Below are 18619 nucleotides of genomic sequence, written 5' to 3' on the forward strand. Positions count from 1 at the left end.
AAACCAATACCATAAGGATGCAGTAGAAGTTCTTGAACAAATAAAAGAGAAATACGAAACGTCACAGAGTGAAGCTGAAAGAATTCAACTTCTCACGCTTGCTCCAAGAACATGGAGTTCTGAAAAAACAATGACTGAGTTTGGAACGTCTCAACGAAAAGCAAGAATTGCTAAACAATTGGTTGCTGAGCATGGGATTCTCACACTCCCAAACAAAAAGAAGGGAAAAACTCAGTTTTATCAGCGAGATGATATGAGTCGCCTGATGCCAGGGATGAAAGACTGGATGTCTGTACGAATCGATGGCAAGAAAGTTCAAATGCAGAAGAGAATGGTTCTCTGTAACCTGAATGAATTATTCGCAACATTTCAATCTGAATACGAGGATGTCAAAATTGGATTCACAAAATTTACACAACTGAGGCCAAAACATTGCGTTTTGGCAGGAAGCAGCGGAACTCACACAGTATGTGTTTGTATTTACCATGAAAATGTTAAATTGATGTTGAAGGAAATCAACTTAAATTACTTAAAAGATGATTCATCAGAAGATTTACACCATTACCGCGATTGCCTTAAATTGACTATGTGCCCTAATGCTACAACTTCTTGCCACTTAGGTGAATGTTCGAATTGCCCGGAAACCACATCCATCAAAGAAAATTTAATCAACTATTTTGATCGAGAATGTATTGAGGAGTTAAAATCTGAATCTTGGCTTCAGACTGAAAGATGCACACTGAAAACCATAATTTTAAATGTGGATGATTTTGTGGAAGAACTGTGTAGAGGATTGCTAAATTTGAGAACCCATGACTTTTTAGTCAAAGAGCAGTGGTCATTCTTCAAGGACTTGAAAACACATTTGAAGTCTGGTGAATTCATTATTTCATTTGATTTCGCAGAGAACTATAAATATGTTCTTCAGGATTCCATACAAGCATTCCACTTCAATAACGACCAAGCAACTATATTCACAGTAGTTATTTACTACATGAAAGAAGAAAACCTGGAACACAAAAGTATGGCAATCATATCCGACGATTTAAAACATGACACCGTTGCAGTTTATGAGTACCAGAAGATAATACTAAATTATCTAAAATCAAAATTTACAGTAGAAAAGGTATACTACGTTTCGGACGGAGCTCGTCAACATTTTAAAAACAAAAGTAGCTTCGCAAATCTTACAGCTCATGAAAAAGATTTTGGAATGCCAGCTGAGTGGCATTTTCATCCTACTGCTCATGGTAAAGGAGCATGTGATGGTATTGGAGCAAACCTCAAAAGAAATGCAGCGAAGTATAGCCTCCAGTGCTCTCATCAAGATCGCATCTTAGATGCGACTGCTTTATTCCATTGGGCAAAGAATTATTGTAAAGAAACTAAAATAGTTTTTAGTAGCAAAGAGGATCATGAGGAAACATTGAAAACACTAAAGAGCAGATTCGATGCTGCGGTAACAATCGATGGCACTGCTCAATACCATGCTTTCATACCGCTTGTCGATGGAAGACTCAAATTAAAAAAGTTTTCTGCATCTACTCAATGCGATTTCTTTCCAAAGCCAAAAAAGAAGCCAGCAGCGAAATCAGTAGCTGAATCTAATAACGCCAAGAAAGGATTAACAAAAAAAAGCAGCTAATAAAGGTGACAAATAAGGAGGATAAAAGTATGGATATTTGAAAATTTAAAAACTTCATAAATTAAGTGTAAAAATAAATAAATTGATCTATTGTGATTAAGATTAAATTTTACTAAATTATTCATCTTTTTATTATTATTATTATTATTATTATTATTATTATTATTATTATTATTATTATTATTATTATTATTATTATTATTATTATTATTATTATTATTATTATTATTATTATTATTATTATTATTATTATTATTATTATTATTATTATTATTATTATTATTATTATTATTATTATTATTATTATTATTATTATTATTATTATTATTATTATTATTATTATTATTATTATTATTATTATTATTATTATTATTATTATTATTATTATTATATATTAAATTAATTATTATTACAAATAAATAACAAAATTATTCAACATTTCCATAGAAAAAAAGTGATTTTTATTCCTGAGGTTAACATATTATGGGTATTACAGTATCGAGGCTATGAAATTTTAGTTGGGTATACCATCGGAAAGGCTAATGTGTCTAGTTTCTCTGCGTAAGTTTAATTTTTAAGGTTTACACACAAATATGAAAAAAATTAAAATAGTGCAAATTTAAAAACCTTTGTCTTGAGTTACAAAACATTTATTTTGATAGATATCCCACTCGCAGCGACCAAAAAGGTTTTAAAGGAAAAGACCTAAGCTTTCTTTTGAGAAAAAAAATTAATAAAAAAAGAGTCCATTTTGGAAAAAAAAAGTCAAAAAGGTTTTTGATTTTTCAAAAAAAAGTAAAAAATTGTATGTCTTGAGTTACAAAACATTTTTTTTATAGATATCCCACTCGCATCCCACTAAGCGACAAAAAGGGTGTTAAAGGAAAACACATAAGCTTTCTTCTGAGCAAAAAAAAAAATTAAAAAATGGGTCCATTTTTTTAAAAAAAAGTCAACAAAGTTTTTGATTTTGCAAAAAAATTCAAAAATTTTAAATCGTGAGTTACAAAATATTTGTTTTGATAGATATCCCACTCGCATCTCACTAAGCGACCATATAGGTCGCTTAGGAAAAGACCTAAGCTTTCTTAAAAAAAATAAAAAGGGCCCATTTTGAAAAAAAAAGTCAAAAATATTTTTGATTTAAAAAAAAAAATCAAAAATATTTTATTAAATTTTTTTAATTTTTTTTTTTTCGAAAGATTGCATAAATAGCTATCTAAACTATTTGGGACACATTTTGCTAAGAACAATAGGTAATAAGTTATATGGATAAAAAAAAACACCTGTTTGGCCAAAATGTCAAATTTTGACCTCCTATAACTCAGAGAGTTCTTGACCGATCTTGTTGAAAAATGGTGTCCGAATTACTATCCAATAGAACTAACATTTCATCGCGATCGGAAGACATCGATTTCAAAAGTTGGTTCACTTGACGTGAAAGCCCCATATATATACTTTGTGGGGTCGCAAATGAAAAATGTAGAAATTACAAACGGTATGACAAACTTATATATATCCTCATGGTGAAGGGTATAATAAATTAATAAAACAAATTATCAAACAGTGATGTTTATTTTATCACAGATTATTCGTCATTCGAATACTTTTAATATAATTGAAATAAACTACATACATATATAAAAAAATTTGTACATTAATACATTTTAGCTTAATATAAATTTACTAGAATCAGATATATATTTGTTATACCCTTCACCTTCGTGAGCTGGGTATATATAAGTTTGTCATTCCGTTTGTAATTTCCACAATATAATTTTCCGACCCCATAAATTATATATATTCTGGATCCTTATAGATAGCGAAGTCGATTAAGCCGGACATGTCTGTCTGTTGAAATCAATTTTCTGAAGACCCCAGATATCTTCGGGATCCAAATCTTCAATAATTCTGTCAGACATGCTTTCGAGAAGTTTGCTATTTAAAATCAGCTAAATCCGCCCATAAATAACGGAGATATGATAAAAAATCCGAGACAACCTCTGAAAATTTCATCAAAAAAAGACAATTTATTGCATGCTTTGACAAAAAAGCAAAAAACGTATGTTTGGATGTGTGTGGGTTTTATTGCTTTTTTATGAATTTAAATTATAATGGCGGAGTCACAAGACTCTCAAATTGCCAGGTTGTCCCACGTCGATTTAAGTTGGTCCCTAGTCGACCTACATATATCTTTATATAGGAAGCTGGAACTCTTAAACCTTGTTGTAAAATTAAAAGACACGCGGTTGGTGCAAACGAACAGGAACCGTTATACGAAGCCTTACATCACACACGTGCCAGAGTGAAACGCAAAATTGTCGAAGGCAAAAAAAACAAAAAAGGGCCTGATTGCACTTAAAAAATAATTACAATGACGCGCGAGTTGTTAATCAACCCAGACCTACTTTGCGTCTCGGTTTCATTGCTTTGCGTATTTTGTTTTTTTTTTTTGGTGTTTTGTTTTGTTTGGCGTTGTTTTTTTTTATACAGCAAAACGTATGTTTGGATGTGTGTTGGTTTTATTGCTTTGAGTATTTTGTTTTTGGTGTTTTGTTTCGTTTGTAACTTCTACAATTTTTTTACCCTTCACCATGAGTGGCAAGGGTATATATAAGTTTGTCATTCCGTTTGTAATTTCTACATTTTTCATTTGCGACCCCACAAAGTATATATTTTCAGAATCGTTATAGATAGCGGAGTCGATATAGCCATGTCCGTCTGTGTGTTGAAATCAACTTTCTGAAGCCCCCAAATTCGGCACAGCCGAATATAGCACTCTTACTTGTTAAAAGTGTTCTTGATATATTTAGGATGCTGTACGCCGAAAGTGGGCAATATACATACATATACTAATTATTATAAAAAATAACAATGCATCCACAACAAAGGTGAAGGGTATATAAGATTGGGCATAGCCGAATATAGCACTCTTACTTGTTATATCTAAATATTAGTTGTTATCTTCAAAAATGTATTATTACTAAAATCAATCAATGAAAAAAAGAAAATTAACGAATATTTTATCCTAATTTAAAGCAACACTAACAACGAAAAAGGGGAAATAAATGAGAAGCATTGCCAGCTTAGACAAAAATCAGTACATTAGTTAATGTGTCTTTAACAAACGTTTATGAATACAATACTTTTATAAATGGTTTTTAAAGCTAAAGTGTTTGTTAACAAAATTGTGTTTTAAATCTACAATAGGGTTTTTTATGCATATAGCCGATAAATTATATTCTTTATTTAAAATATTTTATCAGAAGATCTCACTAAACCCCTAAAAAATACACATATCGCACACCCAGTTCAAAAGTGACACAACTCAAAATTAATTTGTCGGGTTATATAAACCCGAAAAATTAATTTTACTCTTAAACTATGCGCAATATACTTGTTTATCTATACAAAAGATATCAGTGTATTCTGTTGTTAACTGTGCATATAAACACACTAATGTCTGTCATTACGTTTCAATTATTATATATTTATTTTCGATTTCTGAAAAATTAAAATTCCTGAAAATGAGTTGTTTTACTTTTGAACTGGGTGTGCGATATCTCACAGTGGTTTAGAAACTTTTTTTTGGAAATAATTCGGTATCTTGTGAATTATTGGATATATTGTTTCACATGGTTTGAGCTGAGGTGTTTTCGAGTTGATTTACGTTTGTTCAGCTTCCTAGCGATAATGGGGGCCAGTGCGTAGCCCACCAAAGTTGGTCACCTCGGGTCTCAATTTTTTTAAAAAAATCGCCAAAAATCCATTCATGATCCGAATGAGCTGAAATTTTAAATATAAATAGTCCTTGAGAAGGTCTACAAAAAATACGCTTACAAGTAGGGTTGCCAGATAACAAAAGTCAAATAGCTGGACGATATACAAAGTTTACCTGGATTTTTAAAAACTAACTGGACAAAAAAAAATTAAAAAATGAATACCATAAAAACAAAGAAACGTAAAATTCAGTGTATGTAATATTACATATAAAACATAGATATCGCTCATTTTCTGCAACAACGTCATAATTCAAAAAAAATTGTTTCGAGGAAAACGTCTTTGAGTGTTTTATGACATTTTACTATTTCTAAAATAAATTTTCAACAAATCATGCGATTTCAGAAATAAAACCTGATTTAAATAGTAGATATTAATATCTTTCTAATCTATATTTAACCCAAATTTTTACTTGTCAAATATACGAGAAAACATGAATTTTAATTTTGATGTTTACAACAAAAAAACACACAAAAAATAATTGACTTTTATGAAAACTGGTAAAACTATATGAAAAACTATAGAGCGGCGCGCGGCGCATATTTTATGCAACTATATATACTATTTATAGACTATTTAAAATACTAAAAATCCTTGCTAATTGGTATGGAAAAAAAGAACGTATCAATTTGTATACATTTTTGAAGTTATTTTTATCGCATTAATATTGACCATATCTTTTCAATTAGAATATATTTTGGCAAAGGCTTGTCGTCAATTATATTTGATATTTCTAAAACTTTCGGAAGCTCTGATAAGTTATCCGACAATAAAAGAGATAGTTTCAAATTTAAAAAATAAATTTTGTTGTAAAGAAGTTCGCCTCTAAAATCATATCGATGCTCTAATAAGGTTGGCTACAGATTTGAAATTGAGTAAAGATAATGATAACGGTAATTTGGATTATCATTTCTTAACCCTTTAATGCATATTGTTGCCAATTGTCTACATTCCAGTTCCACTTAATTTTAGACGAATATAAGCTTGATACTAATTCAGATTCTAATTCCGAAAAATCAAATGGAGTACGAAAAGTTTCAACTAAAGATATTCTGAATCAAACTAAAGCTAAAGGAAATATATAAAATAAAATAAAAATCAACAAAATATTTGATACTTTATAGAAAAATAAAAGTAAAAATCATGCATTTAAGGGTTAAAAAGTGATTTGCTTCTAATTTGAACGTTTTTGCTTCGTGAGATGAAATCTTTTGTAATGTTGTTACAATTTTTCTTCCATAAAACTCACATTTTAACCGATTTTGAAGGCTATTAAAAATATTACTCATTGTACTGTACAGTTCTATAATAGTACTGAAATCAATTTCTAGCGATAACATTGCTGAATGAAACTCATGCATTACGCTATGCATAAAATACTAATATGCCTCATATATATCCATATATTCTTCATCATCATTGATTAGACCGATTAATATATTCTTGGCCAGCAGTAAAGAGGTATTTTTTCAAAACGCTTGTCGAAAAGTTACATGCCAATTTGTTTCTCATGGTATAGCAGATAATTGGCATGTAACTTTTCGACAAGCGTTTTGAAAAAATACCTCTTTACTGCTGGCCAAGAATATATTAATCGGTCTATTGCAACTGACTATATATTTGCAAGCACAATTGCATAACTATAAAATTTTTTCCTGAACAAAATATTAATTAATAAAAAAATTAGTTTTCAAAATTAAAGAAATTATTTTTTAACTGGACAAATTGTATTTTAGCTGGAAACTGGACAAGACTCAAAAAAACTGGACAATCCAGGCCGTCTGGCAACCCTACTTACAAGTGTAGGTTATCTCTATTAGTTGAAGAGATATTCAGGATTATTTATTTTTTTTTAATTTTGGTCGATCTTTTTATGGTTTTTTAGATATGGTGGGCCTACCGAGGGTCAAAATTTATTTTTAAAATATCAGCTATATTGACGATAAAATTCTAAATAAAATAAAAAAACTAGCTAACAGTGATCTGTTCCCTATAAAAAGTTATACGCATCCAATTTGGAACTTGTAAAAAGGGCCGTATTTTTTAAATTTTTTCCCAAAAAAGACCATATATTTTTTTTTTTGTAGAAAAAAATTTTCTTCGGGACTATATAGAATTTGTATATGATCCGGAAAGACAACTTAATGCAAAAGCGTGTAAAGAAAAATTCTAAAAAGTCAAAGCACGGATCCATAAAAAAGCTCTTTCACGAATAAAAATACAAAATTTTAATTAATGTAAAATTTTAACAGTTAAAGGTATCATAACAAAATTTGGAACAAATATACACTAAAATGTCCTTAAATCAATACCATTAGAATTTTTGAAATTTTTTATTTTCAAATACCGAAATTCCTAAAACGGGGAAAATGTGTTCCAAAAACTGAGTTTTTTCAGAAAAGTGCATACTGTAACGTTATTTACCTCGTGATCGAAACACTAGTAAGTATTTAAGAAACATATTGGGTTATACAAATATTGAGCTTTATCGTGGATCCGTGCTTTGCCTTTTTATAATGTTTTACTCAAACTGAATTTTGTTCTTAAAAATTGGCCAAGTTTGGATAGGTCTGCGGGGTGATATGTCCGATTAACTGAGCCAATTTTTTCTTTACACGCTTTTGCATTAAGTTGTCTTTCCGAATCATAAAAAATTTTTTTTCTACAAAAGAAAAAACGTAAAAATACGGCCCTTTTTACAAGTTAAAATTTTGGATGCGTATAACTTTTTATAGGGAACAGATAACTGTTAGCAAGTTTTTTTATTTTATTTAGAATTTTATCGTCAATATACCTGATATTTTAAAAATAAATTTCGACCCTTCGTAGGCCCGCACATATCTAAAAAAACATAAAAAGATCGACCAAAATAAAAAAAAAAAATCAATAAATCTGAATATCTCTTCAACTTATAGAGATAACCTACACTTGTAAACGTATTTTTTGTAGACCTTGTCAAGGACTATTTATATTTAAAAATTCAGCTCATTCGGATCATAAATGGATTTTTGGCGATTTTTTAAAAAATTTGAGACCCGAGGTGACCAACTTTGGTGGGCTACGCACTGGCCCCCATTATCGCTAGGAAGCTGAACAAACGTAAATCAACTCGAAAACACCTCAGCTCAAACCATGTGAAATAATCCAATAATTCATAAGATACCGAATTATTTAAAAAAAGTTTCTAAACCACTGTGTATCGTTCATTTGCTGCAACAACGTTATAATTCAAAAAAAGTCGTTTCGAGAAAAACGTCTTTGAATGACATTTCAATATTTCTTAAATAAATTTTCAACAAATCATGCTATTTTTGATATATAAATAGTAGATGTTAATATTTTTCAAATTTGTATTTATCCCAAATTAACGATATGTATGCAAAAATGATCTCAAATACTATATTTGCTGTTTTTTATGTTTTTGTACACAAAATTCGTTGTTGTATTTTCAATTTAAAATTAAAATAGAAATAATTCGGTTAATCGAATAATTTTGAATTAACCGATTATTAACCGAATAAACCTAAACACCATTAATTATTTGCTCGATTAACCGATTAAACCAGAAACCTTTAAAACTAGTTTAAACAACTTTTGTAAAATTCTGTTGCTAGTTTAATATGTTTTGACCACCACTGTATGTATGTTTGTATCCACATTATATAAAATTTCCAATAGCGTGTGAAAAACAACAAAAATTTATTTATTGTGTCAGATATGTAGAAAAAAAGTTATTTTAAAGTCAATTCGTAAACAAAATCAAATTTGCTTTCTAATTTAATTCTTTAATTCAATTCGCTCGAGTTAAATTCTCCTGCGAAAGAAATCAATTCGAGCATTCTCGGTACACTGTTAAATATTCGTAATCGTACCTACACTGATAGAGAATATACTTAGAGTTGAATCTTACTTTTGGTTTCAGGCTTTTTTCTTACTAATACATTCCTAAACTTAGGTTTTCTTGACAACAGACTTATATTAATGACAACGGAATTTAATATCTAGGGGGCATTTCATGTCAAGTGAACCAACTTTTGAAATCGATGTCTTCCGATCGGGATGAAATTTGCACCAAGGTTAGTTTTATTGGATAGTAACTGAGACACAAAATAGTCCAAAATAGTTTAAATAGTTCTTTCTTCAATCTTTCGAAAAAAAATATTTAAAAAAAAATAAAAAAATTTTTAATATTTTTTTCCGAAATCAAAAACTTTTTTTTTAAAATGGGCCCTTTTTTCTTAAAATAAAGCTTATATATTTTCCTTGAACACCTATTTAGTCGCTTAGTGGGATGCGAGTGGGATATCTATCAAAATAAATCTTTTTTAACTCAAGACTTACAATTTTTGACTTTTTTTTTTGCAAATACGAATTTTTTTTTCAAAATGGGACCTTTTTGTAAAATTTTTTTTAGTCAAAAGAAAGCTTAGGTCAATTCCTTTAAGATATTTTCAGTTACAAAATATTTATTTTGATAGATATCCCACTCGCATCCCACTAAGCGACCAAATAGGTGTTCAAGGAAAATATCTAAGCTTTATTTTAAGAAAAAAAAGGCCCATTTAAAAAAAGTCAAAAAAGTTTTTGATTTCGGAAAAAAATATTAAAAATTTTTTATTTTTTTTTTAAATATTTTTTTTTCGAAAGATTGAAGAAAGAGCTATCTAAACTATTTGGGACACATTTTGCTAAGAACAATAGGTAATAAGTTACATGGATAAGAAAAAACACCTGTTCGACCAAAATGTCAAAATTTGACCCCCTATAACTCAGAGAGTTCTCGACCGATCTTGTGTCTGAGTTACTATCCAATAGAACTAACCTTGGTGCAAATTTCATCCCGATCGGAAGACAACGATTTCAAAAGTTGGTTCACTTGACATGAAATGCCCCCTAGTTATTAATCTATGCCTACAACTACTAAAATTATTTATTTTTACCCCCATTTTCTCAATATCTGGTTATTTTTTATCGTGACGATAAACTAACAGTTCTCATACAAAAAAAAAATTTAATTGGAGGTTTATCGTTACGAAAAACGATAATCAGATATTGAGAATTAGTGTACGAATATATCTTCACCTCAAAATGCAAACGGACTTAACTACACAAAAATTCAAAATCGAGTTTTTGATTGAATATGGTTCTTTTTATCAACTTTATTACAGAAATTCAAACGAAAAAAATTGCCAAGAATACTTTATTATTATTGATTTCATAAAGGTTTTTGCTTCATCTGTAAAAAAAATAAAAATGTAGTAAATGTCCGTTTGCATTAAAGGTGACGATATGTAAGTGTATATATTTGTACACTAAAAATAAACATTTTTTTTAATTTACGTAAGTGAAAGAAGTTAATTGAAATATTTACATGTGAACGTAAAGATTGTTTGTCGTAGCAATATCCTCTCGTAGAGTACCAGGAATTTTGAAAAATGAGACTACAAGGACTCGTTAGTTTCGTAAAATGTTAAAAGGCAAGAGTAAATTAAATAATGTTTCGTATTAAATATAAACGAAGTTTCTGTAATACATATTTAGATTTTTTCGCTAAATGAGACAGTGATTATTTTCAGTGTATGTATATATAAATTTATTTTCAATAAATAGTCAATAACTTAAAATGTATATCTTATACATCAGTCAGATTGCATGACAAATAATGAATATTTGTTATTTATTTGTTTTTATTGAATTGGTGTTGAGCACGAATGGTGGTAGGTATGTAGTTCAATGAACGTTTATAAAGTAATATTATTTTATTTGCATTCCATACAATTTATTCAGTTTAAAGTCTACTCTACTTAAGAAAACAGTTCTCTTTTAACTAAACAATTTCAAATACTTATAAGACATGGCAAATAATCTATTTTTTTTAAGTTTGGCTGATATATTTTCTGTATATCCTCAAATATTCCATGAATTAGTTGCAGATCAAGAAAATTACGCCCAAATATATTTGCCAAGTGATATTGAGTGGCAAGACAAAATGTATTACATGTTGTTGGAAGTACAAAAAAATGTAAACGAGGCTCTGGAAAGTGGCAAGTGAGTAACTTTACTATACGAGTAGTATTTATGCGAAGATCAAACCTTAAAGACAAAAAAATATATATGTATATATGTATATATTGATGTCTTTTTACCAGGTTGTTTACAAGAGCTACAAGTATATCATAAAAATGTCCTGTATGATATGATATTCAAATGTTACAGTCACTGTTGTCTTATAATTTTGGTATAAAATCGGCCAAATTGTTTTGAAATCGTCAAATCATATGCAAAAATAATAATAATAACTAGTTTTTGGGTAAAATGTTTCGGCTTCTTAGAAAAATCTAAGAATTTATATACAATTGGGGTATTCACACGGTCTACTATTTGGTAATATTGTAAAAAAAAGTCTGGCATCAGTATGAGCGAGTGAACGTGGTTTTCAGCGGCTGTACTAGCAAAATAAAATACTTGCAGTTTCTTTCGTTGTTTTTCTTAAACTAATTTATTCTTAAAAACAAGTAGTCAAACTACTTGTGCATCAACATTACAAAAGTCTTATACTCTAATGTTTACATCAATAAAGTACATAAAATAACTCAACATCATACGATTGTATCGTAATTACTGTAAAGAATAACAATTAAAGTACAATAAGAAACACAAGAATTTATGTACGTTTTAAGGCAATATAAATAAAATAATATTGTACCAAATCAAAAACAAATTAAAATATAAATAAACGTCGCACAGTGGTATGAGAATAAAAAAGAGGGAAATAAATCTGTTCATTTTAAAAATTGAACATACCCGAGGTGTCCTACTTTGGGAACCCCTGGTCCCGCTCCTGGTGGGCTCATGAGGTCCAAATTCAAAACTTAAACTCGACAACAATTCCTCTTTGCGCATGTGAAATTTCATTCAAATAGGATTAAGCGTTTAGAAGTTACAGATTTATTTCCATCTTTTTTTATTCTCATACCACTGTGCGTCGTTAACATTCCGCCAGCCTTGAACGGAGCTATTTTAGTTCATTCATCTTTGGGTAATGGATACAGTTTAGTAACTGGACGTTTAAACGTAGATGTTTTAGTCTTTACAGTGGCCACACTAACTCGGTATTTGTAAATTTGGTTTTTCATTTAACCATTTTGATTTAGGTTGAAGCGACAGTAAATAATCATTTGACCATCGTGACCAAAAGTATTGTGACAGCTGTTGGATAAGTCTCCACTTGGAAATAGCTGATGTCTTAAGATGGGTCATATCAACCTCAGGCAGAGCATTTAGGGGTCTGCCAATTAAAAATTGTCCCGGACATATATATTGTAGGTCAACTGAGTCAGCGTGGACTAACGGCCGGGAATTCAGTATAGCTTAGATTCTTGTTAACAGTGTAGTTAGTTCTTCATATTTAAGGGTAGCTTGACCAATGGTTCTCCGGAGGTGGTATTTTATACTGTGGAGTCCCAAGCACCTAAAAGGGGTGGTGCCGCTGGTGGTATAAAGTGCCATTAAATGCCCTTAGTGGATAGAAAATTTGAAATATTATTATTAAATTCAAAGTTTGTTACCGCTTTGTAGATTTCTCCCAGTTTCTTAGCAGCGCCTTGAAAGTTGGTTCCATTATCACTGTGTATGTGCCCACAAAGTCCCCTTCGGGCTACGAATCTATCTAGAGAAAGGCATCAGAACTTAAATCCGAGACCAGTTCGATAGCTTGACCAATGGTTCTCCGAAGGTGTTATTTTATACTGTGGAGTCCCAAGCACCTCTACGAATCTATCTAGAGAAAGGCATCAGAGCTTAAATCCGAGACCAGTTCGGGATGTACAGCTTTAGTGACTAGACAAATAAATTGCATCTTTTAACACGGCATGGTGTGGTAAATAGTACACTTTGGCAGCGGGGCGATTAATTTCATTGTTAGGCACATGTTCCATATGGCCCAATGAAATATATTCAGTCATAAAATCAGAATATGCATTTTTATACCCTTCAGCTTCGTGAGAAGGGTATATATTAGGGTGGCCCTTAATAAACGAAAGTTGGATTTTGTCCACTCTCACCCCCCAGTTTGGTGAACATTAGTAAAAAAATCATCCTGAAAAAATGAAGTTTTGAGATGCATTTACAAGGGGAAAAAATGCATTTTTTTCAGTTTTTGTAAAAATTTTGCCATTAAAAAAATTACTTTTGTAATTTAATTTAAAAGAATCGAAATGTGTACGTAATTGTCGTTCTAATGAGACATAAAAAACAGAAATTGGTCAAAAAATATTAAAGTTATTAAAAATTCGCCAGGCCATTAACGTGTCTCAGGCCACTAGAACAAGAAATGTATAAACAAAATTAACATATTTTGATAAATATTAAAATAAAAGCTCATTTTTACTTAAAATATGTCCATATTTACTTGTATATGAGTTTTTGTCTTCGTAGGATACCGTTAACCTATTCTAAGGTATGAACAAAAACATACAATTTTTTTAACGGCAGTTTCAAAACTCCATTTTCAATTTTTTAAAAATTTTGTTAAACAAATTTCAGAATGTTTTGATCATCTCATTGGGATTTATTAAGAATATAATAGGGAATAAAAATGTGAAAAAATTATGAAAATATCTCTTATAGTTTTTCCGTACCTGTGATTTAAATTTTGAAATTTTCGAGAAAAACCAATTATTTGGCCATTTTTAGGCCAATCAGCTCTATTTCCTTACTCTTATGAATTTTAAGCCAAACTTATTCAGAATATTATAGTCCAGATAATTCTAAATATACTCTGAAACTTCTACTGAAATCGAAAGACGTTAACCCTTAAATCGTGAAGGTCAAAGGTCAAATTTTTCAATATTTGTAATTTCTCTTGTAAAGATTTCTAAATGTTCGAAATGTTGTATATTTTTGGGCCGATTTGATGAAATTTAACAAAAATATAACATAAACTCTAGGGTTTATAATAACAGCACAATAATGGAAATTAACGTTTAATGGCACTTGTGGTTATAATGACCCCAAACTTTTAAAATCATAATTTTTTTTATGGTTTTAGAAGTTTGGGGTCATTTTAACACCAAGTGCTATATAGGGTTAATTTTAATTTTTCTGCTGTTTTTGTAAATATTTTGTTTTGTGTTATATTTTTTGTTAAATTTCATCAAAATCGGCCCAAAAATATACAACATTTCGGACATTTCGAAATCTTTCCAAGAGAAATTCCAAATATTGAAAAATTTGACCTTTGACCTTCACGATTTAAGGGTTAACGTTTTCCGATTTTAGTAAAAGTTGCAGAGTATATTTAGAATTATCTGGACTATAATATTCTAAATAGGTTTTACTTAAAATTCATAACAGTAAGGAAATAGAGCTCTTTGGCCTAAAAATTGGCAAATAATTGGTTTTTCTCGAAAATTTCAAAATTTAAATCGCAGGTACGGAAAAACTATAAGAGATATTTTCATAATTTTTTCACATTTTTATTCTCTATTATATTCTTAATAAATCCCAATGAGATGATCAAAAAATTCTGAAATTTGTTTAACAAAATTTTTAAAAATTTGAAAATGGAGTTTTGAAACTGCCGTTAAAAAAAATTTATTTTTTTGTTCATATCTTAGAATAGGTTAATGATATCCTACGAAGACAAAAACTCATATACAAGTAAATATGGACATATTTTAAGTAAAAATGGGCTTTTATTTTAATATTTATCAAAATATGTTAATTTTGTTCCTACATTTCTTGTTCTAGTGGCCTGAGTCACGTTAATGGCCTGGCGAATTTTTAATAACTTTAACATTTTTTGACCAATTTCTGTTTATTATGTCTCATTAGAACGAACATTACGTACACATTTCGATTCTTTTAAATTAAATTACAAAAGTAATTTTTTAATGGCAAAATTTTTACAAAAACTAAAAAAAATGCATTTTTCCCCTTGTAAATGCATCTCAAAACTTCAGAGGGCTTGCGGCACGTGTTATCCCCAACCGATTTACCTAAATTTTTTTCAGGATGATTTTTTTACTAATGTTCACCAAACTGGGGGGTGAGAATGGCCAAAATCCAACTTTCGTTTATTAAGGGCCACCCTAGTATATATAAGTTTGTCATTCCGTTTGTAATTTCTAAATTTTTCATTTCCGACCCTATAAAGTATATATATTGGATCCTTATAGATAGCGGAGTCGATTAAGCCATGTCTGTCTGTCTGTCTGTCTGTCTGTCTGTCTGTCTGTCTGTCTGTCTGTCTGTCTGTCGGTCTGTCTGTTGAAATCAATTTTCTGAAGGCCCCAGATATCTCCGGGATCCAAATCTTCAACAATTCTGTCAGACATACTTTCGAGAATTTTGCTATTTAAAATCAGCAAAATCCGTCCATAAATAACGGAGATATGAGCAAAAATCCGAGACAACCTCTGAAAATTTCATCAAAAAACACAATGTATTGCATGCTTTGACAAAAAAGCAACAAAACGTATGTTTTTGGATGTGCATGCTTTGCGTATTTTGTTTCTTTTGGCGTTGTTGTTGTTTTTTATACAACTAAACGTTTGTTTGGTTGTGTGTTGGTTTTTTTTGACAAAACAGCAACAAATCGTATGTTTGGATGTGCATGCTTTGCGTATTTTGTTTTTCTTTTGTGTTTTGTTTCTTTTGGCGTTGTTGTTTTTTATACAATTAAACGTATGTTTGGATGTGTGTTGGTTTCATTGGCTTGCGTATTTTGTTTTTGTTTTTTATTTTGGTGTTTTGTTTTGTTTGGCGTTGTTGTTTTTTATGTTCTTGATAAATTTAGGATGCTGTACGCTGAAAGTGGGCAATGTACATACATATATACTAATTATAAAAAATAATAATGCATCCACAACAAAGGTGAAGGGTATATAAGATTCGGCAGAGCCGAATATAGCACTCTTACTTGTTTAAATTAATGTTAGATTTAAACTTACGTTCCATAGTATAAAATCTTCTAAGGCTCCAGTATAGGATTCTCCCAGCTCTGGGGACAGCTTAAGAGGCAACCTCACCGCATATCTTTCAGCTCGGATGGTTGTAGAACGGTAGAAATCTTCAACAGCTAAAGCCGGTTTTTTGTAATATTAAGGTTCTAGACTTCCCAAAATAGTCGTAAGGCTTTATTAAGATCTTCTGCATCACTAATTTGCCTCATTATATTACACACCGTGACTGATTTGTCCATTGTACAACCATTGCAAATAACCCAACCAAAGACTGTTACGCGCTGACTGATCATGAAAACAAAATGTTGAGCATTAAATGAAAAATTCAATGATCCCTAAAGAAAAGAGTTAAAAGGCATATAAGATCTTATTTTCCCAGCTAGATGGTATTATGGTAATGTGGTTCTCAACCCGAATTCTTCGCGCATAAACATATAATTCTACTTCTATGCCATAAAATATTCCAAAAGTAGAACAAAAGAAAACTTTAAATCACAATTTGTATATGTAACGTTTGGCAAGTTGTTATGCCACATAGGGTATATTTCTTCCCTCCCTACTGATGTAAAATCAGACACCATTGACAACCAAAATACCCTACAATTTGACTGATTGTCCCTAATATTTAGCAAGACTGATACTACCCTACATTACTACACCTAAAACTTGTCATTCCCAAAAAATAATAAAACTTTAATGATTCATTTTCAGAAATTCAAATATAACATTCATATTTATTGAATTCATAGCTGTAACTTGTGAATAAAATACAAAATATAAATATTTTTTATATTAGTTTAGTTTTTGTTTCCAATTATAAATATTTATTTTCCAAATTATTTATTAAGTAAATAAAGTATTTGTCTAATTTATTTATAATATCTGCAGTTAAATTTATGCATATTTATATCTTTTAAAACCAAATAAATTATAAATAAAATCATTTTATATTAGTTTAATTAAATTATATGGATATTTTTTTAGAAAATAGTAAAATTTTACATATTCAAATAAAGTAAAGTTGAATAAAATTTAAATTTATTTCATTTAGATACAAACAAAATCAACTAAGTATTTTATTTAGAATATTTATTCAAACAAAATACAAAAAACTAAAATTATTCAAACAAAAAATGATTGAATAGAAATAATTCTAATAAAACTTTAGAAATATTTTTATTTCTCACAAATTTGAAACAAATAAATTTATTTTTCCAAAAAATACTGAATAGAAATAATTCTAATAAATGTGAAAGAATATTTTTATTTCACAGTAATTGCTTACAAATAATTTTATTTTTACAAAAATTACTTGAATTAACACTGGCGTTTTTTTTTTCTTTTCAAAACTATTGAATATGTATATAGAAATAAATATGCAACAGAAAAACGTTTTAAGTAACCAACGAACCTATTTCTGCCGCAACAGAAAAGTTTGGCCTTTAACGCTTTGACGCTTATGGTGTCCCAAATGTTTAACATTGGATATTTTCAAACTAAACTTCTTTTTGTAATCAATTGCAATACAAACCAACTATTTATAAACAAAACTTTATTTTCTTTGAAGTTTGGAACCACTGATCAGGAAAAGTAAAACAAATAATTCAATTTTATTTTTGGTAATTTCGAAGTTTTTTTTATTATATTAAAAAGTGATTTGTAATAGATTAGTGCAGTTTCAAAGCAGTTTTTCGGTTGATTTTGTTAGAATGGTAAGTAAAGATTGTGATTAAATTGATTTTTTCTAAAAAGAAGATTTTAAACTATCCGCAATATCAGATTTCTTGTAAGGGACACAGGTGTCCCAATATGCATGAAAGGTCGAAATGTTTATATAAAATTTTTATATATTTAGGTCTATAAAACTACTAGAATATTCCGAAGCTACTGGTCCACTGAACCAGACATGGGGGTGCCATGTATAGCTTCTGCTATGCCTCTTTCACGGTTTGAGGAACTAAGAAAAAAATTACATTTCTGTAACAGTAGTCGCAATTATTAACTTCTCTTGAATTTAGACAAGTTTTAGTACAACAGTTCAACATCCATAACAAAAAAGATAATGAAAAAAAAACTTCGCGTAATCGATGTCTGCAATGTGCTAAGTGTGCAATTTGCAATGTTCATTTATGCTTCATAATGAAACGAATTACAAATTTATTTCAGATTTAACTTATTTTTTTCTTAATTTGGGAATGGAAAAATTCCGGGATATTCGGAACCCTAATTA

The sequence above is a fragment of the Calliphora vicina genome, chromosome 3 (assembly GCF_958450345.1).
Source record: "Calliphora vicina chromosome 3, idCalVici1.1, whole genome shotgun sequence".
NCBI classification, from domain to species: domain Eukaryota; kingdom Metazoa; phylum Arthropoda; class Insecta; order Diptera; family Calliphoridae; genus Calliphora; species Calliphora vicina.